Raw genomic sequence first — 25521 nt, 5'->3', positions numbered from 1 at the left:
ACAAGCATACACCTCCTCTCCCTTTCTGAGATGGCCCACAGGCTATCTGTGGAGTGTGTATCTCTCAGAAAATCTACTTATCAGTTTGCCTCTTACCGAATTCCTTCTGGGCCAAGACGTAAAGAACCTGAGCTTCATTAAGTCCTGAGACGAGGTATGCAGTTTCAGCTGGGAGATTTGGGGTTCAAATCCCTTTCCTAAGCCAAAGATTGTAGGTTCAAGTCCCATCTGAGGCACAATAGGGCTTAAGTCCCAGCTGCCGTACGCAGTTTCACTTCCACAGAGATCCCCAGATGGAGGTGGTGGAAACAGCGTAACTAGGAGCAAAAGCATGGCAGCCCAGGTGCTAAAACTAAAGGCCCAAGAAACGGAGGGCTTAGAGATATTTAGGAGGAAGTAGCTGCTCTGGGGGTAAGGCCTGAGACCCAGCCAAGTTCTGACTCAGCCTTTGTGTTGCTGTTTGTGTGTGACTGGGTCATTTAGCCTCCGGGGCAGGCCTCTATTGTGTAAAAAAAAAAAAAAAAAAAATGAGGATGGCATTTGCTCTCCATCCTCACCCCTGCTCTCCACCCCCATCCCAAGAAGGATGCTGTAAGGTTAAAATCGGCTAATTGAAAGCATCTGGTGGTAGCCCTGGCTCACTCCTTTGCTTGATTATGCTATTACCTCCGTCTAGTTCTCAGGTGGGAACCGGAGGGCGTGGTCCGTGGGCCAGGGGGTGCCACAATTTTCCAGACTGATCTAGCAGTTGTGATTCCTTCGAAGTGCTACAGCCCTGGTTTAAATCCCCGCCCCCACAGCTTTAAAGGACTCAAATAAACAGGAAGTTCCCGTTTCACCTCGATCTCACTGAGGCTTGGGCAGCGTGTGGTTTTAGCTGTCTAGTTCTGTATCTCTCTTGAAGGACCTTTCAGGCCGAGGCGTGGCTCCTTTGTACTCAAAGCAAAGCGTCCTCTTTTTTGTTTGTTTCTGAGGTGTTTTGTTTTGTTTTTTTCTTTTTGCCTGTATGACTTCCTATCCAGAAATGATTCTAGTCCCCTCTCCCCTCCACACACATGGAGAGAAAAGGTGCTGAAATCATAGGGTTAGAATTCATAGCGAAGCCCACCACCCCACCCCACCCCCCGCCCCCGGATCCTGTGGCAAATCCACATGAAGCTATTTGTGTAGGACCCTGACAGCTGTTACTCAGAAGCATAGTTCCTGAGAGCACAAAGAACATTTCTTTGAACCAAGTGAAACCTTAGTCCCTGGAACAACTGAAGGGTGTTTCCTTGCCTTGCCGGCGCAGGCTCCCTGTGGGGTGGGTCAGAGTCAGCCGAGCCCCGGCTTTTCTTTGTCTCTGGGTTTGTTACCGAGTCCCAGGGAGGACTCAGCCAAGGCCACCGCATGTCAGTCAAATGGTGGAGGGGGCGGGGCGGGGCGGGGGGTGGGGGTGGCCGACTGCTGTACAGGGAATCAGAGGTTTTGTTTCCTCTCTGCCATGAACAGCAGACCCCTGCAAGAGGTCTACGTGGAAATAGTCGTTGAGGATAAACAACTGTTCACGGCTGACAGCCATCACCGATCAGCCCCGACAGGGCTCCCTTCTCCTACTTCCTGGAATTGTATTCCTTGGCTGGGAGAGGAGCAGATGGTGTAAGTTCATTTGCAGCTTTGGAATGAAGGCTTTCCCCTCTCCCACCTTTTTAAATAGAAAAACGAATGGATTCCACACGGTCTGCTGCCCAAGTCTCTGCTAAATTTTATCAAGCCTTTGTATGGTTCGCATGTCGCCTCGTGATCCAGATCTCAGTCATAAACAAATAAGCCTATCGGAACCTCTGATCCTTTCCTTCCCAGAAATCGGATGAGTCACCAGCTCCTCAACCTCCCACTTGCAGAAGCCAGTGAGAGCGGAGCTAACCGGACTCTGCCCTGAGGGAGAAGCAGGTGAGACCTTTGACCCCTGCCTCCTCGGCAGTCTTCTGGCCTTTCCAGAATGGGGTTCCAGTCCCAGGAGGGGGTAGGGGAGCTCTGTTTGTGACTGGAAGAGTCAAGAGGACTTCTCCTAAGAGGGCAAAGAAACTTCCCAGAGTTTTGAGGAAATGAGGCCACCCAGGTTTTCGGGCTGTGTCCCCAGCACCGTGTCCTAGGGATAGAGGCCGTTCAAGAAAGGGCTTTGAACTGGAGGGAGAAATCCATGGGGGAGCTCATGGTACACCTTTTTTTAAAAAAAAGGAAATTATTTATTGGGCTCTGTCGGGTCTTAGTTGCCTGCAGCACATGGAGTCTGTTGCGTCATGTGGGATCTTTCACTGAGGTCACGTAGTCTGACCAGGGATCAAACCCACAACCCCTGCACTGCAAGGTGAATTCCCAACCACTGGACCACCAGGGAAGTCCCCAAGGTGCACCTTCTATTCCCTCGAGCTTGCTTAGGGTCAGCCCTCCAACTTCATCCAGCCCCAGACCAGACTTGGGGGACAGTGAGAACTGGACTCTGAATGCATCCACACTGACCTTCCAGAAGCTTCGGTTGGGGGCACGTTCCAGGCCTCAATCCATAGCAGCATCAGTGGATTGGAACTGCCTTGTTCCTTACCAGGTGCCCTGCCCACCCAGTTTGGTGGGTTGGGGGCCACTCTGTCCCCAGGGGGCAGTTTCTAGCCTGGCACTAGCATCCCCCCACCTGGCGATGATAACCCTCAGACTCTAGGGCATCGTCCAGAATGTTGATGGTTGGCAGATGGCTCTGGAAAATGACCAAGGTTAAAAAAATAACTAAACAGTGCCTCCCATCCTGCCACCCCAACTCCCCTCCTGGCTATATGTAAAGGGGGACAGAGCCTCCTGTTTCAGGAATTTAATTCATTGGCTAATATTGCAAGCTCAAGATAGAGGACCTCTCAGCCATTCCTCCGCCCTGAGGGCAGTGCTGTCCTACCTCCAGGGAGGCAGTGGCACTTCGGCAGGTCTCCGTGTCTCAGGCTGATGTTCCTTTGCTAGCCTGAGGTTGTCAATGAAAAGAAAACAAGATAATGTAGGGGAACTCTCAGGACTGCTGCAATGTTCTATAATTTCATCTACCCAGGTGGGGTAGACATGTGGCAGAATTCACTGAGCTGGTCACTTAGGATTTCTGCACTTTGCTACATATAAATCATATATCTGAAAAGAAGTATTGTTGGACTGAGAAAGAACAGAAAAACAAGACAACAGATGTGCAAAGGTACTTTGTAAACCATTTGTCTCATGGATTTTTAAAACTTTTTAGTGAAGTATAGCTACTATCCTGACTTCTAATATCAGGGATTCGTTGGTCTCCCTTTGCGCTTCATATAAACAGATCATTCAGTATGAACTCATGCTTGTTTGCCTTTTCCTTCCATATGATGAGACTCATCCATGTGATACCAATAGCTTGTTCATTCTTGTTACTATATAGTATTCAGTTGTGTGAAGACACCAACCCTTTCTCTGTTCCATGTTGGTGGCAGGTATTTGGGTAGTTTCTAGCTGGGGGCTGTTCCAGAGTGCTCCTGTGAACATTTTTATCTTTGGGTAGACAACCATTTGCCTTTCTATTGGGTCTATATCTAGGAGCGGAATTGCTAGGTCAGGGAACGTATATATTCAGTTTGGATAGATATGTATTGTTAATTACTAAAGGACAATCCTGCACCGTTCTCTTCACCAAAATAATTCAACATACAAAGCTTTAAATGAGCCCCTTACATCGATTTCACATAAAAAACGGTCACCTACCACCCCAGCACCATTCTGGAGCTCAGTATTTGTGCCAGCAGCATAGATTTACTTGTCTAGCCTCTATCCCTACTGCTGACACCAGTGGACACCAGTGATGCTTGTTCAACAAGGCCCCATTTCCATATGTCACCATATCGAGGGTTTAGGGTTTCAATATATGAATGGTGGGGACAAGGTCAGGCAACAGTTCAGCCAGGAAAATCCTGTTCATTTCTGTGCTGGGTCAGAGTTATGGAGGAGACAGGTAGGGGGTGGGGGGCAGGCCACCTGAGAATGGCCAGGGCAGGACATGGAGCAGAGAGGAATCTTCCAGTAGGAGGAGCGGCTGTATAGCCTCCTTTCTTCCATTAGCTGGGGCTTCCCAGATGGCACTAGTGGTAAAGAATTGCAGTGGCCTGCCAATGCAGGAGCCACAGGAGATGAGGGTTTGATCCCTAGGTCAGGAAGATCCCCTGGAGGAGGAAACAGCAACCCACTGCAGTATTCTTGCCTGGAGAATCCCATGGACAGAGGAGCCTGGTGCGCTACGGTGGCAAAGAGTTGGACACAACTGAGTGACTGAGCACACACACACACACATTTAGCTGGTTCACCACTGTATCCCCAGCATCTGTAAGCAAAAGCTCTGGCATGCAGTGTGTGCCCCATAAATGCTGCTTTTAGAATCTATTCTTATGGGAATTCTCAGGCAGACAAAAACTGAGAGACTGGTGCAATGAGCTCCTATATTCCTATCACCCAACTTCAACATCATCTGGCCCATCTAATATCACCTACCGGCTGTAGGAATCAGCATTCCAAGGACAGCAAATAGCATGTAAAAGACACGGAGACATGAAGACTACATGATGTATGTGTTCGGCCTCCAAAGGGTTAAAGGGTGACCAGATCCAGGAGCGGAATCCTGGGGGAGTGGTGGTCCCTGTGACCATTCCATCTCTGGCCTGCATCACCCTGATCTCATCTTTTCCCACAACATATACTAAGAGCCTACCAAGGGCCATCCCTGAGAGGGGTCACAGGGCAGCTCCACTTCTCTGACTATCTAGAGAGAGACCAATAGGGGGAAACTAGCAATATGCCATGATAGTGCTCGGACAAGGAGGCTGTAGGCATCTGACCAGGCTTGGCAGTCAGGAAAGGACTCTTGGAAGGAGTGATATTTTGTGATGGGTATTCTCCATTTGCCCCCAGATCCATTCTATGCTTGGAAGCTGACCTTTAACAGACTTCAGCAACCAAGCTCCCTTGCCTCTCTGGCTTCTAGGTGATCCAGCTCATCAGAAAAACAGGCAGGAGACTGAGGTGGAAAAAAAAAGAAATTGGAGTCTCCATTCTTCTTTGTTTTATGCCCCACTATAGTTCTGGCAGTGCCAGAACCATTTGTGGCCATGGCTTCTGTCAAGTGGCCCCTTTTCATGGCTTCAGCTCCTGCCAGAGCATCATTGCCTCCACCTACCCCTTCAGATCTATGGGTGTTAATGGCTTCCTGCTGTTGCTAGTTGCTGGGTGCCTCAATATCCCCTGTTAATTCCTTTCATCCTGCCAACACCTTTGCAAATGGTCCCTTCAATTAAAAAAATATATATCTCTGACTCCCCTGCTGGTCCAGTGGTTAGGAATCCGCCTGCCAATGCAGGGGACATCGGTTTGATCCTTGATCTGGGAAGACTCCACATGCTTCAGAGCAACTAAGCCCGTGCAGCACAACCACTGAGCCCATGTGCCCCAACTACTAAAGCCCAAACGCCCTAGAGCGTGATCCTCAACAAGAGAAGCCACTGCAATGAGAAGCTGGCACACTACAAGGAAGAGTATTCCCACTCGCTGTAACTAGAGAAAGCCCACGTGCGTCAGTGAAGACCCAGCACAGACAAATTTTTTAAAAAATCTCAAAAGTTCTGCATCAAGAAAGTAAGGAAGTGCTTGCGAAAGGATGGAAGAATGTTGAAAGGGCACTAAAGTCCACCTTTTATCCCCGCCCCACCCTCTGTTATTTATTTTTTTTGGCCGGGCCATGCAGCTTATGAGATCTTAGTTCATGACAAAGGATTAAACTTGCTCTCCCTGCAATGGAAGCATGGATTCAACCACTGGGGCCACTGGGGACGCCCCTGAAAGAGCTCTTAATGGCCAAAGTTAGAACGATTTGAAGAACAAACTAAATAATGACAGTATTGAATTATATCCTATCGAATAAAATAAATATCCAGGAGTCCATCCTAATAGTAATAACTGAATTAATGAATAAATGGGACTTCCCTGGTGGTCCAGAGGTTAGGACTCTGCACTTTCACAGTCGAGGGTGTGGGTGTGATCCCTGGTTGGAGAAATAGGATCCCACAAGCCAAGGGGTGTGGGCAAAACAATAAATAAATGAGGGAGAAGAGACAGCTCTTCCTTGCAGGAGAATTCCAATTAATAAATGTAAAAGGAACGAGGGGAAATACGAACAACACACAACACAGTAATAACAGTGGCGGGCAAGATCCACTGATGGATGCTAAAAGCCGAGAGCACAGAGAAGGCAATGGCAACCCACTCCAGTTCTCTTGTCTGGAAAATCCCATGGACGGAGGAGCCTGGTAGGCTGCAGTCCATGGGGTCACACACAGTCACACATGACTGAAGTGACTTAGCAGCAGCAGCATATTCCAAACATCACAATTCTCCCCCTTCTTACTGTTCTCAGGAATAATCTGATCCAGGACCAGGACCACCTCTTCAAATGACTGTATTTATAAAGACTTTTGGAGCTGCACTGAAACATCTGTAATAGTTAAACCAACCTGATTTTCTTTTCTTTTCTTTTTTTTTTTGAATTGAGTTCCCAAGGTACCTTATTAAAGATCTTTCAGAAAGCTCCAAAAAATAAATAAATAAAAGCCAAGAGCAAAAGTGTGAAGGGAAACAGGATAGACACATAGTTTCAAACTATCTTCTCCAAGATATTTATTAATAACCAAGGAGGAAATAGTAAATTTCAATGGAGAAACACAGCACAAACCACCTTAACATCATCAGTAATGAGACACATTAATATCCTGTATCCCCAGATATGGTGAAAGGAGCATAGCATCATTGTGTGGATTCTTGCTAAAAAATGCATAACCTCAATCGAACCACAAGAAAACATCAGACAAACCTGAACGGAGAGATATTCCACAAAATACATGACCAGTACACTTCAGAGGCATCAAAGAAAGACAAGGGAAGAACCGTCAGAGATTGGAGGAGACTGAGATATAAGGACTAAATGCAATGAGGAATCCTGGGTTGGATCCTAAAACAGTAAAATAATATTAGTTTTTTTTAAAAAGGTGAAATTTGAATTAATTTCATAGATTTTTGTTTTGCTATTATTCTTTGTTTTTATTGAGGTAATATTGGTCTCTAACATTATGTAAGTTTCATGTGTGCAACATTCCTACTTCGGTATACCCTGCAGTATGCTCACCACCAAAAGTTTAGCTTCCATGTGTCATCCTATAGCTGATCCCCTTTACCCATTTTTGCCCTTCCCCAACCCTACCCCTTCCTCTCTGGTAATCACTCCTTGGTTCTCTGTATTTACATATTTATTTTTGTTTGGTTTGTTTGTTCTTTTTTTTGTTTTTTTGGACTCCACAAATAAGTGAAATCACACAGTACGTCTTTCTCCATCTGACTTATTTCACTTAGCCAGATACCCTCAACATCAATCCAGTGTTGTCATAAATGGATAACAGTTCATCTTTTTTATGGCTGAGTGTTGATTGTTATATTAATCAGGTTGTACATTACATCCCTTGGTATTTACTTATAACTGGTAGTGTGTGTGTACCTTTTGACCACTGTCATCCAATTCCCCGTCCACCCTACCTGCTGCTTCTGACAACCACAAATCTGATCTCTTTTTCTATGAGTTTGTTTGTTTTTGAAATATAATTGATCTGCTACACTGTTAGTTCCTGTTACACAACATAGTGATTTGATATTTCAAATGATGATTACCATGGTAAGTCTAGTTATGGTATGTCACCATACAAAAATATTACATAGTTATTTTCCCCACACTGTGCATTTCATACCCGTGACTCATTTATTTCACAACTGAAAGTCTGTACTTCTTAATCTCCTTCACCTAATTTTTTCCTCTCCCTACCCTCTCCCCTTTGGCAACCATCGGTTTCCCTGTATCTATAACTCTATTTCTGTTTTGTTATGTTTGTTCATTTGTTCTGTTTTTAATTTTTTATTTTATTTTACTTAGCCATTCTTTTGTGTGGTTTTTTTTTTTTTTTTGGCTGTGCTGGGTGTTTGTTACTGCATGCTCTTTTCTCTAGTTGCAGTGAGTCGGGGCTAATCTCTAGTTGTGGTGCACCGGCCTTTCATTGCGGTGGCTTCTCTTGTTTCAGAGCACAGGTTCTAGGCCACTCAGGCTCCAGGAATTGTGGCATGTAGGCTCAGTAGTTGCGATTCCTGGGCTCGAGAGCACAGGCTCAATAGTTGTGGCTCACAGGCTTAGTTGCTTTGCTGTATGTGAGATCTTCTCAGACGAGGGATCAAACCCATGTCCCCTGCTTTGGCAGGTGGATTCTTTACCACTGAGCCAACAAGGAAGCCCTGTTTGATTTTTTAGATTCCACATACAAGTAAAAACATGCAGTAGTTTTGATTTGCATTTCCCTAATAATTAGTTGAACATCCTTGCATGTGCCTATTGGCCATCTGTATGTCATCTTTGGAAAAATGTTTACTCAGCTCCTCTGCCTATTTTTTAATTGGGTGTTTTTTTGTTGTTGTTGCTGTTGCTAAGATTCACAGCATCACACTGAGCTTAAATTCCTGGTTTTGATCATTGTATTGGGTTGGCCAAAAAGTTCGTTCAGGTTTATGTACGCTATTAGAACCAGGAGAAGCTGAGTGAAGGATATGTAGAAAGTCTTTGTCCTTTTTTGTGTGACATGTTTGTAAATCCAAATTCAAAATAAAAACTTAGGTTCTGATTCTGGTTAAGATGATGGAAGAATTACTTTCAATCCTGCTTCTCTCACTAAATGCAACTGAAAATCCTGGGCTGAGTGTATGAAGCACCTTATTTGAGGACTGTGAAAAGAAAATGGTAGCAGGTAGACTGGGGATATATATCAGAACTCAAAGAATGGCCAATCCAGTGGTGAGATTCCTAGACTTTTTTTTTTACCTCCCATATCTCCTGGCCTGGATTAAGACAGTACAAATCCCAGAATTGTATACCAGATGTGGAGCGAAAGATATTCACATAAGTGTTCTCTTTCTGGTTCATAGAATGGGAAGGGGAGCCCCAAATGATAGAGAAAGTGGAAAAATACCTTTTTTTCCCTCCAACTCCAAACCCCAAGCAAGTCCCACTTTCAAAGCTACAGTCCCATGGCAGCAGCAATGGCAACAGTGGCTGAGCAGGTACCTAAAATTTCTCTCTAACCAAAGGAATTCTCTCTAACTAGAGGAACTGTGGTACAGAGAACTCAGGAAATCACTGTTGCTTTTTGATTGTTTTGTCCTTCTTCAGCTTGACCGTGAAAACAGATAGAGGAAATTCCCTGGAGGTCCAATGGTTAGGATTCCTCGATTTCACTGCCAATGACGTGAGTTTGGTCCCTGGTCAAGGAGACCCTACAAGCCACACAGCCAAAAAAATGAAATGAGGACTTCCCTGGTGGTCCAGTGGTTAAGAATCAGCCTTGCAATGCAGGGGATACCGATTCAGCCCCTGGTTGGGGAAGATCCCACATGCCACAGAGCAACTAAGCCCATGCGCCACAACTTCTGGAGCCCTTGACCTGCAACTACTGAGCCCACGTGCCCAGAGCCGGTGCTCTACAACAAGAGTAGCCACTGCAGTGAGAAACGCACACACCAAAACTAGAGAGTAGCCCCCAATCTCTACAACTAGAGAAAGCCCATACACAGCAATGAAGACCCAGCACAGCCATAAATAAACAAATATTTTTTAAAATTAAAAATGAAATGAAATGAAAATTAAAAGAAAGCAAACTCTGTCACAGGAGCTATATGGCAGAGCCACGAGGCTAAGGCCCAGGCTTTCTAACCATAGGACCAGGATGGGGGTCCTCTTGGAGCTGAGGAATATAGAGTGATTGCAAAGAGAAGGGAAATTGAGAAAGGGATCACATAAAGTTGTGCGTAAAGTCCTGGACTCAAGCCCAAGCCCACATATATGGCCTTGACTCTAAAGAGTCAATACTGAAGATTTTGACGGCTAAGCTACGGAGCACAACGCTGTCTAGCGTGCAGATTGGCTCCCGGGTGGCCCACACATGGAGCAGATCTGAATAGCACTGCAAAATATTTCAAAACTAAACTGATATTGGAACCACAGCCTACAAAAGGAGAGGTCAGAACTTGGTGTCTAAACCTACCTGAAAGAAACAAACAAAAAAAATTAACATTTTCCATAGAATCTAAGCAAGACTCAGAGTCTGATAACATAACAGTCAAATGTCCAGGATATAACATGCCTTGGCATATGAAGAACCAAGAAAATCACAATAACTCACAAGGGAAAAGACAATCCATAGATACCAACCCTAAGGTGACCAAGGTGTTGGAAATGTCAGAAAACACTCTAAAACAGATAGTATAATCATGCTCCAAGGAGTATGAGCAAATACTCTTGGAATTATAAAAAGTGTCAGTAGAAAAAAAAAAATAGAAGCTACAAAAATAAACCAAGTAGAAGAAATTTTAGAACTTAAAAATTAGAATAACTGAAATAAGAAATACAAATTTGCTGGATGCGCTCAATAAAAATGGAGATAACAGAGAAGACTCAGTGACCTTGAAGATACATCAACAGAAATTATCTGATCTGAACAACAGAGGGAAAAAGATTTTTTTTTTAAGTGAACAAGGACTTCCTGATGTCCAGTAGTTAAGAATCCACCTTCCAATGCAGAGGACTCAGGTTCCATCCCTGGTTGGGGAACTAAGATCCCACATGCCTCAGGGCAACTAAGCCAGTGTGCCACAACTACTGAGCCTGTGCACTGAAACCAAGACCCTACACAGCCAAAAAATAAAATTAATGACTTAAAAAAAAAAAAAATCCAGGATTTGACCAAAGGTGTAAGATTCATGTCATTGGAGTCTAAAGTAGAAAGGAGAAGCATGATGCAGAAAAAAATAGTTGAAGAAATAAATTGGAAAATTTCCCAAATTTGAAGGAAGACATGAGCATAAAGATTCAAAACGATTGGAAAAAAAAAAACATTATAAACTCAAAGAAATAAATCCCAGACACACAACCAAACTTCTGAAAAGCAAAGACAAAGAAAAAAAATTAAAGCAAAGAAAAACAATTCATTGCATACAAAGGAATAATGATTCAAATGACTAGATATTTCTCATCAGAAACCATAAGGCCAGAAGTTTAAAAATAACATTTTTAAGTGCTGAAAAATTTGTCAACTCAGAATTCTATATCTTGTGAAAATATCTTTCAGAATGTAGGCAAAATAAAGACATTCTCAGATGAAGAAAAGCTAAGAGAATATGCCACTGTGAGTCCTGCTCTAAAAAGAAGTTCTCTAGACAGAAAGTAAATGATACCAGAAGGAAATATGAAATTTTACAAATGAAAGAAAAGAAAGAAAAATGGTAAGTATCTAAGTAAATATGATAGAGTTTTTCCTCCTAAGTTCTTTAAAATACATATGACATTTGAATGCAAAAATTGTAATGCTTCCTACAGGAGTTTTAATGTACATAGATGTAATACATACAATAACTAAAACATAAAAAAGAGTAAATGGTCTTATATGATGGGAAGGTTTCCACACTCCTTTTGGAGTAATAAAATATTAGTGAAAAGTTATGTATATGTATAATAATCCCTAGAGCAACCATTTAAAAAACTATATAGTGGGGGACTTCCCTGATAGTCCACTGGCTAAGACTCCAAGGTCTGATCCCTGGTCAGCGAACTAGACTCCACATTCCACAACTAAGACCTGGTGCAACCAAATACATAAATAAAAACCTACACAATGAAATAGAGTAAAAAAAAATCCAATTAATAAATTAAACGAATGTTTAAAAATATTCCCATAATCCAAAAGAAGGCAGAAAAGGAAAAACGGGGGAATAAAAAGGCATGGGGAAAAACAAAACAAAATAATAACATGATGGTTCTAAATCTAATATATCAATAACTACATTAAATGTAAGTGATTTTTTAATGTAGTGGATTAAACTCTACAATAAAAAGACAGAAATTTATAGGATAAATTTCTTAAAATGACCCGACTGTTTGCTATCTGCAAGAGACTCACTTTATTTTTATTTATTTATTTATTTATTTTTGAGACTCACTTTAGATCTAGGCATACAAATAGACTGAAAGTGAAAGGATGGAGAAAGATATTCCATGAATATAATAACCAAAAAGAGCGTAGAGGTGACTGTAATTAAGTCAATCAGAGAAGGCCAAATACTATATGATTCCACTTACGTGAGGAACCCGGAATAGCGAAATCTGTAGGGGCAGAAAGTAGAACAGTGGTTGGGGGAGGGGGAAATGGGAAGTTACTGTTTTAGAGGTACAGAGTTTGTTTTGCAAGATGAACATTTCAGAGATGCATGGTGGTGCTGCACAACAACATGAATAAACTTAATACCAGTTCACTTCAGTTCAGTTCAGTCGCTCAGTCATGTCTGATTCTTTGCGACCCCCATGGACTGCAGCATGCCAGGCTTCCCTGTCCATCACCAACTCCCAGAGCTTGCTCATACTCATGTACATTGAGTTGGTGATGCCATCCAACCATCTCATCCTCTGTCGTCCCCTTCTCCTCCTGCCTTCACTCTTTCCCAGCATCAGGGTCTTTTCAAATGAGTCAGCTCTTTGCATCAGGTGGCCAAAGTATTGGAGTTCCACCTTCAGCATCAATCCTTCCAATAAATATTCAAGACTGATTTTAGGATTGACTGGTTAGATCTCCTTGCAGTCCAAGGGACTCTTTACCAGCTGAGCCACCAGGGAAGCCCTAGTCCAAGGGACTCTTAAGAGTCTTCTCCAACACCACAATTCAAAAGCATCAATTATTCGGTGCTCAGCTTTCTTTATAGACCAACTCTCACATCCATACATGACTACTAGAGAAACCATAGCTTTGACTAGACAGACCTTTGTTGGCAAAGTAACGTCTCTGCTTTTTAAATATGTTGTCTAGGTTGGTCATAGCTTTTTTACCAAGGAGTAAGCGTCTTTTAACTTCGTGGCTGCAGTCACCATCTGCAGTGATTTTGGAGGTCCTCAAAAATAAAGTCTGTCACTGTTTCCATTGTTTCTCCATCCATTTGCCATGAAGTGATGGGACTGGATGCCATGATCTTAGTTTTCTGAATGTTGAGTTTTAAGCCAACTTTTTCACTCTCCTCTTCCACTTTCATCAAGGGGCTCTTTAGTTCGTTTTCTGCCATAAGGGTGGTATCATCTGCATTATTTATTATCATCTGAGTTTATTGATATTTCTCCCAGCAATCTTGATTCCAGCTTGTGCTTTATCCAGCCTGGCATTTCGCATGATGTACTCTGCATATAAGTTAAATAAGCAGGGTAATAATACACAGCCTTGTATTCCTTTCCCGATTTGGAACCAGTCTGTTGTTCCATGTCCAGTTCTAACTCTTGCTTCCTGACCTGCATACAGATTTCTCAGGAGGCAGGTAAGGTGGTCTTGTATTCCCATCTCTTTAAGAATTTTCCACAGTTTGTTGTGATCCACACAGTCAAAGGCTTTGGTGTAGTCAATAAAGCAGAAGTAGATGTTTTTCTGGAACTCTCTTGCTTTTTTTGATGATCCAACAGATGCTGCCAATTTGATCTCTGGTTCCTCTGCCTTTTCTAAATCCAGCTTGAACATCTGGAAGTTCATGGTTCACGTACTGTTGAAGCCTGGCTTGGAGCATTTTGAGCATTACTCTGCTACTGTGTGAGATGAGTGCAATTGTGCGATAGTTTGAACATTCTTTGGCATTGCCTTTCTTTGGGATTGGAATGAAAACTGACCTTTTCCAGTCCTGTGGCCACTGCTGAGTTTTCCAAATTTGCTGGCATATTGAGTGCAGCACTTTCACAGCATCATCCTTTAGGATTTGAAACAGCTCAACTGGAATTCCATCACCTCCACTAGCTTTGGTCGTAATGATGCTTCCTAAGGCCCACTTCACATTCCAGGATGTCTGGCTAGTGTGAGCGATCACTCCATCGTAGTTATCTGAGTCATGAAGATCTTTTTTGTATAGTTCTTCTGTATATTCTTGCCACCTCTTCTTAATATCTTCTGTTTCTGTTAGGTCCATACCATTTCTGTCCTTTATTGTGCCCATGTTTGCATGAAATGTTACCTTGGAATCTCTAATTTTCTTGAAGAGATCTCTAGTCTTTCCCATTCTATTATTTTCTTCTATTTCTTTACATTGATCACTAAGGAAGGCTTTCTTATCTCTCCTTGCATTCAAGGAGAACTCTGCATTCACATGGGTGTATCTTTCCTTTTCTCCTTTGCCTTTAGCTTCTCTTCTTTTCTCAGCTATTTGCAAGGCCTCCTCAGACAACCATTTTGCCTTTTTGCATTGCTTTTTCTTGGGGATGGTCTTGATCACTGCCTCCTGTACAATGTCATGAACCACCATCCATAGTTCTTCAGGCACTCTATGAGATCTAATCCCTTGAATCACTTCCACTGTATAATCGGAAGGGATTTGATTTAGATCATACCTGGTCTAGTGGTTTTCCCTACTTTCTTCAATTTAAGTCTGAATTTGGCAATAAGGAGTTCATGATCTGAGCCACAGTCAGCTCCTGGTCTTGTTTTTGCTGACTGTATAGAGCTTCTCCATCTTCGGCTGCAAAGAATACAAGAATATAATCAATCTGATTTCAGTGTTGACCATCTGGTGATGTCCATGTGTAGAGTCTTCTCTTGTGTTGCTGGAAGAGGGTGTTTGCTATGTCCAGTGCATTCTCTTGGCAGAACTCTATTAGCCTTTGTCCTGTTTCATTCTGTACTTCAAGGCCAAATTTGCCCATTACTCTAGCTATCTCTTGACTTCCTGCTTTGCATTCCAGTCCCCTATAATGAGAAGGACATCTTTTTGGGTGTTAGTTCTAGAAGGTCTTGTAGGTCTTCACAGAACCATTCAACTTCAGCTTCTTCATTCAGCATTACTGATTGGGACATAGACTTGGATTACCGTGATATTGAATGATTTGCCTTGGAGATGAACAGAGATCATTCTGTCGTTTTTGAGATTGCATCCAAGTACTGCATTTCAGACTCTTTTGTTGACTATGAGGGCTACTTCATTTCTTCTAAGGGATTCCTGCCCACAGTAGTAGATATAATGGTCATCTGAGTTAAATTCACCCATTCCAGTCCATTTTATTTCAGTGATTCCTAAAATGTTAATGTTCATTCTTGTCATCTCCTGTTTGACCACTTCCAACTTGCCTTGATTCATGGACCTAACATTCCAGGTTCCTATACAATATTGTTCTTAACAGCGAACCAGTGAGCTCACCTAAAAACGGTCAAGATGATCAATGTTATGTTTATGTGTATTTTCCCCACAATTTAAAAAAAAGTGTTATTAAATTTTTTTAAAGAGAATGAAAAGCAAGCTACAGACTGCAGAAAAAATATCTGTAATGCACATATCCAACAAAGGACCTCTATCCAGAATAAATCAATAACTCTTAATACTCAACAATAAGAAAACAAACCAGTTTTTGAAACAAGCAAAAGGTTTAAACAAACAGAAAATATATATATGGTAAATAGGCCCATGACTAAATGGTCAACATCATTAACAATTAGGGAAAAGGAAAACAAAAGCACCAGGAGATACATAGTATTAAAATAGCTAAAACACATTACATATAGAATGGATAAACAACAAGGCCCTACTGTATAACACAGGGAAGTGTATTCAATGTCCTGTGATAACCCATAATGAAAAAGAATATAAAAAAGAATGTATACATATGTATAACTGAATCACTGTGCTGTACAGCAGAAATTAGCACATTGTAAATCAACTATACTTCAATAAAATAATTTTTTTAAAAATAGGGATGAAAATTTAAAATGTGTAGAGAAAGAATGGCTAAAATTAAAAAGAAAACATACAACAGCAAGTGCTAGTCATGCAATGACATGGAAGGGTGGCTACTCTCAGATGTTACTGATGGGAGTTCACAATGGAAAACAGTTTGACAGTCTCATAAAATTAAATGTGTACTTATCACATGACCCATCAATCTGACTTGTAGACATTTACCTGTAGAAACATAGAACTTATTTCTGCAGAAGAAGTTGTATAGGAATGTTTATAGCAGTATTATTCATAATCACCAAAACATGGAAACCATCCAAATGCCTTTCAACATGTGAATGGAGAAAATAACTGCGGTACGTCCATACAACAAACTATTTGCTCAGCAATAAAAGGAGAGGAATGATCTGTTAATGCATGCAATAATATGATTGAATCGCTAAGGTACGCTGAGTGAAAGAAGCGAGTTTCTAAAGGTTATATACTCTATGGTTTCATTTATATACCATTCTCAAAAAGATAAAACAATAGTACTAGAGAACAGATAGGGGTTGCTGGGGAGGTAAGGGTGAGGGGAGGGTGTGACTTATAAAATAATACCTTTGGGGAGCGTTTCAGGATGATGAGACTATTCTATAACCTGATTGTGGTGGTTACACAGGTCTATACACATGTTAGAACTCAGAGCTGTACACCCTTAAAAAAGTCAATCTTACTGCATGTAAATTGTTTTCATGTTGCCAAGTGTGCTTCTGGGTTTTTTTTTTGTTTTTTTTTTTTCCCCAGGCCCCAGATGGATCCAATCACTAAAGAGATTTGGAGGATGTAAATTAGCCAGAGGAAGGGGAGGAAGTGTTTCTGACAGAACAGCATGTACAAAAGGCAGGAAGTGAGACAAAGACCCGGCAGGATCAGAAAAAGAAAGGTGGTTCAGTGTGACTGGAGTCAAGGGAATGATGAAAAAAAATTTTTTAAGAGTTAGGAAAGATGAAGCAGGAGCCATGCGATGTCAACACATTAGGAATCTGGGTTTCCATGAGGGCAACAGGGACCCACTGGAGTTGTGGCTCACGGGCTTAGTTGAAAGTGAAAGTTGCTCAGTAGTGTCCGACTCTTTGTGACCCCATGGACTATACAGTTCATGGAATTCTCCAGACCAGAATACTGGAGTGGGTAGCTGTTCCCTTCTCCAGGTGACCTTCCCAACCTAGGGATCGAACCTAGGTCTCCCGCACTGCAGGCAGATTCTTTACCAGGTAAGCCACAAGGGAAGCCCAATGGGCTTAGTTACCCCTCAGCATATGGGATTTTCCCAGACCAGGGATTGAACCTGTGACCACTGCATTGGCAGGCGAATTCTTAACCGCTGGACCATGAGGGAAGTCCAGGGACTTTTTTTTTTTTAAGTCTTACCCATCACCCAACTTCAACCACTATCACCTCATGGCCAATCTTGCTTAATCTCTACCCTGACCCACTTTCCCCTTTGATTATTTTGAAACAAATCCCAGACATCATTTCATTGTTAAAAATGTATCTCTAAAAGGTAAGGAGCCCCTCTCAAAAATAACTGCATTACCATTATCACAACTACTGCAATTCCTAATATCAGGGTGCTTGTAAGAACTAGCAAGTTCAATGACTCAAAGAGAGAATTTTATCTTTATCATCTGAGCCACCAGGGAAGACCTTAAAACAAGAGTGATGGTCATTATCACAGAGTCATTGGCTGTGGATGACTTGCTATTGGTTTTTCCATGTAGCAGGCTCACCTCTGTCCTAGTGGAACTATGATGACACAGTATCATTGCTCTCCATATCCCTGGGAGGAGTGTGTATATGTGTGTTGTCTTTTTAAAAAATATACAGCTAGAGTTTTAAAACAAGGAACTTTATAATATTTGCAGAAGGGTCATGTAAATAATATCTCATATGATGGAAAATATTTGTGTCATGAGAGATCATTGGATGTGTCCTTTTCCACTAGCATACAAGTTCTTTTATGTCTCAATTTTTTATTTAGAAAAAAATTAAACCTGCCGAAGACTTACAAATATAGCAGCCCAAAGGATGGAGAATGAGATACACAGGGATTTATGTTTCTTATGTAAAAAGAGGTCCAGAGAAAGACAGCTCAGGCTGGGGCACTGGCCTCACTGGGTCATCTAGAATACAGGCTGGCTTATCTTCCACTCCACCATTGTCAGCATATATTTTTGTCCTCATGGTTGCAGAAGAGTTCCTGCCTCTCTGGGTGTTATGCTCTAAGTTCTAGGAGAGAAAAAAAATAGTAGAGCCAAAAGTCTTCTCATGAGGTTTTGTTGGGGAAGGGGCGCTCAGCTTAGGGACTTTCTACCTACATTGACCAGAACTGGGGGATAAGGTGATTCAAGCTGCAAGGGAGGCTGAGGAGCCAAATATTCTTAGAGAAGTACATCCATCCTGAGCCAAACTGGAGTTCTGTTAGTGAGGAGAGCAGAGAGGGATGTGTCACCGATGGAGAGAGGATGGAGGCAGAAAGACAGCTGTTTCTGTGGTCTGAGCTGAAGGCAGGAAGGAAGGGAAGGGACCACAAACGTGAGCAGTGTTCAGAAATGATGAGGCAGCTTTGGGTGACTGGCTGGTGGAGAGAGGTAGTGAAATAAGTTGTCAGGGTGATTCTGAACTTTCTACCCTGGGAGAGTAGAGGAAGGATGGGGGTTTGGGGGGGTAAGGTTTTATTTGTGACAGTTGTGACTGTTTACTATTAGATATCCATTGATATCATGGGATCATAATATGATACTTTACATACATTGTCCCCTTAATTATCACAAGCTAAGTGTATGGGCAGGTACTGTTATTCCTACTTCACGCTAAAGAAGCTGTGATTCAGAGGTTAAGGTACTTGCTGAAGGTCACAGTTAGTGGGGTGGTGTTCTCTTGCATATAAAGAGACAACATCTTGGTTTTAGAAAGTGAAAGTGGTTTCATGCTATAGATCTTTGCATGGAGGGAAGGCAGTAGGGGAGGATGGCCCTCAATATATGAGTGTCAAGGTAACCAGGAAGCATCTGGCAAGCATGTACCGCATCTAGTGACCAGGAGACAGTGGAAGCACAGCCCTCTGTGACCTGTCCCCCACTAGCTGGAAGTACAACCAAAGAAGAGTCATCAGCCTCAGTGGCTCCCGCCGGCACCTTTCCTAGGCAAGGTACTGGCCCAGGGTCCTGTCTGAGATTGCACATCTCTCCTTTAGGGCTTGCGTGGAACTTTTATTAGTTAGCTAGCAATGTCAGGGTAGGCCTCTCTGAAGAGGCGGCATTTGAGTTAAGACCTGAATGAGGAGAAGACAGCCATAAGTAAAAAGGAGGATCTAGCCGAAAGGATGATGTTGGCATGGTTAGGGGTTGGAACGTTGGTATGATATTAATAGGAGCAGGGTGGATGGGAAGTTGGGAGGAACCTAATCAGGTAGCGATCAGAAACCATAAAGGAGGCAGGGAGACCAGTTAAGGAGGCTGTTAGAATAGTTCTGGTGAGAAAGGAAGTTATCTTGGACCAAGATTTTAGCAGCTAGGAAATATAGTGGAAGAAGATACTCCATTTATAACAGTGACAAATAATAACATAAAATACCTAAAAATAAACATCACATAAAATGTAAAAGATCTTCATTTCAAAAAACCTAACAAATGTTTAGACCTAAACTGTCATTTAAAAAATAATAATAATAAGCAAGAAGCATCTATACTCCAATAAAAATTAAACTATAGAAAATAAAAATAAGCAAGAAGAGAAAAATTAAACTCTAAAAGAACATTGATATTAAAGATATTAAACCATATCACAAAGCCTCAGCAATTAAAACTATGTGGATCTAGCACATGACATAAAAGGCCAGGGTTAACACAATAGAAAAATTTCAGAAGTAAGTCCATTGGTATAATGGGAGTTTCATATCTGAAAATTGTTAACTGTGTTGGAGACTGTTAGGTACCCTCCCAAATACATTCACACCTTCTTTTCTACTAGTAGAATGTGCCCAGCTAAATTATAATTCCCAATCTTCCTTGTGGTTAGATGTGGCTATGTGATGAAGATTTTGCCAAAATGGCATGAGTAAAGTGATGTGTGCCACTTCTGTGCTGACACATGAAAATATTGGTTAGTGTGCCTCCTCTGGGTTGTCTTTTTTCAGCTTATCTATAATACAGGTTTATTTGAACCACACAGATGAGGACAATGCCCTAAATGAGGGGTTCTCACACGTAAGGGCATCAGAATCCCCTGAAGGGCTTGTTAAAACACAGATCACTGGACCCCATCTCCATTGTTTCTGAGTCAGCAGATCTGGGGTGGGCCCCAAGAATTTGTGTTTCTAACAAGTTCCCAGGTGATGTTGATGCTGCTGGAGTAGGGATCATGTTTTGAAAACTACTGCCCTAAAGGTAGAGGAATAAAAGGGAAGGAACTTCAATCCGAATGACTGAGGGCAACAGAGTCACCTACTGACCTATGAACATGAATTCTGAACTGGTAGGTAAGAGAAATCATTACTACCTTGTTTAAGTCATTGCATTTCAGAGCCTCTTTGTTACATTTTAACCCTATCCTAACTAATATAGCGTAGAAAAGACAGATACTTCAGTAGACGGTAACTGCGTCAAAAAGTAAAAAATGTTGGATCTATACACCATTATCATTCACCAAGATGAACTCCAAACAGATTAAAAAATTAATATATAAAATATAACCATAAGACATAGCCATAAAAATAGACATGTAACTATTATAAAAGAAGAAAACAGGGACTTCCATGGTGGTTCAGTGGTTAAGAATCTGCCTTCCAATGCACGGACGGGGGTTCAATCCCTGAATGGGGAACTAAGATCCCACATGCCCCAGGGCAACTAAGCCCAAGAGCTGCAGCTAGAGAAGCCAGGGGGTCAAAACAAAGAGCCAGCCTGCTGCAACCAAAACCCAATGCAGCTAAAAATAAACAAACAAAATAAAAATGTGTTTTTTAAAGAAGAAGAAAACATAGAGGAATTCTTTGATAACATGTTGGAGTAGGGAAAAAATATGGAAAATATATGCTTCAGTTAGTATCTCCAGTACATCATTAAATAATAATTGTGAATTCTTCTGGTGTCTCCCCACCAACTATGATGCTGGAATAATGTTAAAGAATCTGTCTGCCAATGCAGGAGACACAGGTTCGATCCCTCATCCAGGAAGATCCCACATGCTGTGGAGCAACTAAGGCCATGGGCCACAGCTACTGAACTTGTGCACTAGAGCCTGGGAGCCACAGCTACTGAGCCGGTGCACTTTAGAGCCCATGCTCTGCAACAAGAGCAGCCACCGCAATAAGAAGCCTGCACGCTGCCACGGGAGAGTAGCCCCAGCTCGCTGCAACTAGAGAAAAGCCTCCAGCACAGCTGAAAATAATTAATTAAAAAAGAGAATCCGGGAGAGAGGGCATTATGGATAATGCATTAACAGATGAGAGAGGGGATCCCCTGGTGGTCCAGTGGTTAAGACTCCTTGCTTCCAATGCAGGGGGCCTGGGTTCAATCCCTGGTCAGGGAACTAGATTATATATGCTGCGACTAAAACCCCGTGCAGCCAAATAAATATTAAAAAGCAAAAAAAAAAAAAGATGAGATTGCTAGGTTTTTGAAAAAGGCAGAAATAGATGAGAAAGGCACAAACAGAAGACTGGTCCTTAAACAAGAGCCCTCCATACTTCCTCTACGAGAAAGTAATAGAAAGCACGTGAGAGGAGAAAAAGCACAATAAGGCCAGGGATGATGCGAGTTCCTTTCTTAAGCTTTTAAGCAGATCTATTATCAAAACACAGCCTTATCTTCTAGTGCTACACACTTTTATTTTGGCTGCTTGATTAAAACATAGTAACCCTGTAGCTATGTCTAACTTATCGACATTACCATTCAAAACAAATCTCACTAGTTGTTTGATCTCCCCTAGTAGATTCTCAGCCCAGGTGGCATTAGTGGTAAAGAACCCACCTGCCAATGCAGGAGACATAGAGATGCGGGATTGATCCCTGGGTTGGGAAGATCCCCTAGAGAAGGAAATAGTAACCCACTCCAGTATTCTTGCCTGGAGAATTCTATGTACAGAGGAGCCTAGGTGGCTGCAATCCATGGGGTTGCAAAGAGTCAGACGTGACTGAGGGAGTAACACTTTCAAGTCCTAAGTAGATAATGAAGGACAGGGAACCCTGGCATGCTACAGTCCATGGGTCACAGAGCGTCACGGCACAACTAAGCAACTGAACGACAAAGTCCTAAGCAAGAAATGAGTAAGATCACTTGAGTTGCTGTGCTGCCAGATTTAATTTTTATCATCCTTAAATCTAAATTCCCGTCTCAGGATACTCGTTTGGTAAGAAACCAAAACAAAAAATAGTGTGAAGTTTCATTTTATAGATTTATACTTTAACTCTGAAATTTGGAGGCAACTTATACATGTCCATGCAAGAAAATGAAAAAAGTCAGAAAAGAAAAAATAAGTAGGTAAAAGAAAAAAAAAAATTAGTAGGTGAAGATCCAACTAGGGGTAAATGCCATAGACCTTGAGGGTGGGGTTGGCGGGGGGCGGGGGGTGGAGAGTGAAATCATGTAGTTTTCACACTGTTCAGAAGAGAAAAACATGTTTCTCAGAAGCAAAGCCTGTTTGTCACACTGATACCTGAGATAAATTTATCCCACAGGTCCTCTTATAAAATAAACTGTTAACACGGTAGATTTCTTTGAAATCCACAGACTAAACAGGACCATGAATTGCACTTGGCAGCTTGGGGGCCCCTTGTGAAAGACAAGGCTCTGCCTAAGTGTATGCCAACTAAAGCATGTCTACAGGAAGTCACCACAGTACATTCCAAGGACACAGTTCCTTGATGAAAACTGCCATTAAATTTTTAAAGTGTTATTAAAATTCTAGAACATTATGGTAATTAAATTCCAAGCATGCTGAGAATGAATATTGAAATAAGACTCCAAAGTACTCTCAAAATAATGAGTTTTAAAATGAAATTGAAAAGGTGTAAGGTTTCTTCCAAGTTTGGGATTAGCTGAATATTGCCATTTTGGAACAGGCAGTTACTAACTTACTTACTTGTCTCTAACAGGCACCCTTCCAGAAGATGCTTACTGGCTCAGAACAGGAAGGCCTGCATGAAATTTATACTTGCAGTTTTATGGTCATCTTCAGCAGGAGGGTTGATCCGAAATACCCAGGCTGCCATGACTAGCAACTGGACTCCTTAATATTCTTGTATGAATGTTCTCCACAAAATGTGGCATTTCATAGATAACTTGTACCATGGACATGTTTCAAAAGAGAAGCATGATCCTAGGATAAATAAATAGCAGTGTTCCATGTAAAAAGTATTAGATAATCTCCCGTTAGCTGGATATTCTGAATTCTCGACTTAAAAAAAAATGTTTTAACACTAATTCAAAAAGATACATGCACCTCAATGTTCAAGCATTATTTACAATTGCCAAGATAGGAGAGCAACCTAAGTGTCTATCAACAGATGACTGGATAAAGAAGACGTGTATATATAAACAATGGAAGACCATGCAGCCATAAAAAAGAATGAAAATTTGCCATTTGCAACAACACAGAAGAACCTGGAGGACATTAGTGAAATACTTCAGAGAAAGACAAATACTGTATGATACCACTTATAGTTAGTGTCTAAAAAATAAAACAAACCAGTGAATATAACAACAAAAAAAAAAGAAACAAACAAAACCTCACAGATACAGAGAACCAGTGGGGAGAGAGAACGGAGGGCAAAATAGGGGTAGCAGATTAAGAGGAACAAATATGTATGAAATAAACAATATACAAGGGTATATTATACAACAAAGGGAATATAGCCAATATTTTATAACTGTAAACGGAATAGAACCTTTAACAATTATGAACCACTATTGTATACCTGAAACATATAATTATACCTCAACTAAAATTATACACACACACACATACATGGGCTTCCCAAGTGGCTCAGTGGTAAAAATTCCACCTGTCAATGCAGGAGACTCAGGTTCAATCCCTGGATGGGAAAGACCCCCTGGAGAAGAAAATGGCTACCCACTCCAGTATTGCCTGGGAAACCCCATGGACAGAGGAGCCTGGCGGGCGCCAGTCCATGGTGTCACAAAGAGTCAGATACAACTGAGTTACTAACACTTTCTTTTGGGGGTTGTGAATAATGCTAAGGCATATTCACATGCAAGCCTAAACTGTAAATTCTTTTCCTAGAATTGCTAGGTCATATAATTAACTCTTTTGAGACACCTCCTTGAAGTAAATGTGTTGATTTCCTGTTTTCTCCAAAAAACATTTCCACAAGAAATATTCTTCCACAATACAACATACTGCCATGTCAAAATAATCTTACTTATGCAATTTTTCTAAAGACAACCTAGTCAGATATAGGTAGGGAAAACAGAGGAGAAAAGAATCAACAATGAAAACAAGAAATGGAAATCACTAAGAGGAACCAAGATGGCCAGGAGAAATATCAATAACCTTGACATGCAGATGACATCACCCTTATGGCAGAAAGCGAAGAACTAAAGAGCCTCTTGATGAGTGAAAAGGTTGGCTTAAAACTCAACATTCAGAAAACTAAGATCATGGCATCTGGTCCCATCACTTCAAGGCAAATAAACGGAAACAGTGGGAACAGTGACAGACTTATTTTCTTGGGCTCCGAAATCACTGCAGATGGTGACTGCAGCCATGAAATTAAGATGCTCCTTGGAAGAAAAGCTACGACCAACCTAGACAGCATATTAAAAAGCAGAGACATTACTTTGCCAACAAAGCTGTCTACTCCAGTAGTCATGTATGGATGTGAGTTGGACTATAAAGAAAGCTGAACACCAAATTGATGCTTTTGAACTGTAGTGCTGGGGAAGACTCAGTCCCTTGGACTGCAGGGAGATCCAACCAGTCCAGCCTAAGGGAAATCAGTCCTGAATATTCACTGGAAGGACTGATGCTAAAGCTGAAACTCCCAATACTTTGGCCACCTGATGCAAAGAACTGACTTATTGGCAAAGACCCTGATGTTGGGAAAGATTGAAGGCGGGAGAAGGATGATGGTTGCATGGCATCACTGACTCAATGGATATGAGTTTTGAGTAAACCCTGGGAGTTGGTGATGGACAGGGAGGCCTGGTATGCTGCAGTCCATGGGGTTGCAGAGTCAGACACAACTGAGCGACTGATCACCCCAAACCCAAATAACATTCTTGATCTGTAAGTGCTTATTGCGCATGTTAGATTACTAATGCATCTTTTTACCCAATTCATTACTGTACTGTTCAATCATCCTATGTATCAAGTGCTTCCAAGAATAGTTTCCACCCCTCCATCCATAAATGTCAAACTATAATCATAAACTGTACATCAACAAGGATCTTTTGGATTTCCATCTGTTACAAAAGTCTTTTTCACTGTATTCCAAACTAATACCATCTTCATCTTTTATTAACGTAGCAGGGTAATTCTATATCCAAGAGGTATTTCAAAATCAGCACTGTATGGCAACCCCAAAAAATTACATCTTACAACTCTTCAGGCAAGACCACAACTTTATTTTCACCTAATAATAAACCACAATTGACAACAACAAAA

The 25521-nt window shown here is 41.7% G+C and overlaps 1 long non-coding RNA gene across 2 annotated transcripts; it reads left to right on the top strand.

Moving 5' to 3' along the window:
• Positions 1-1460: 1460 nt before the first annotated feature.
• LOC105605439 (uncharacterized) lies at positions 1461-25521 on the top strand. 2 transcript variants are annotated; one of them, XR_001025161.3, is made up of 3 exons: positions 1461-1932; positions 11238-11391; positions 22991-25521. It is a non-coding gene; the product is annotated as an uncharacterized LOC105605439 (long non-coding RNA). The 2 variants fall into 2 exon arrangements; XR_006058325.2 differs by lacking the exon at positions 11238-11391.

Source organism: Ovis aries, chromosome X, assembly GCF_016772045.2.
Source record: "Ovis aries strain OAR_USU_Benz2616 breed Rambouillet chromosome X, ARS-UI_Ramb_v3.0, whole genome shotgun sequence".
Classification (NCBI taxonomy): domain Eukaryota; kingdom Metazoa; phylum Chordata; class Mammalia; order Artiodactyla; family Bovidae; genus Ovis; species Ovis aries.
Note: the sequence above shows the minus strand (reverse complement) of the source record. Positions and strands in the feature narration are given on the sequence as shown.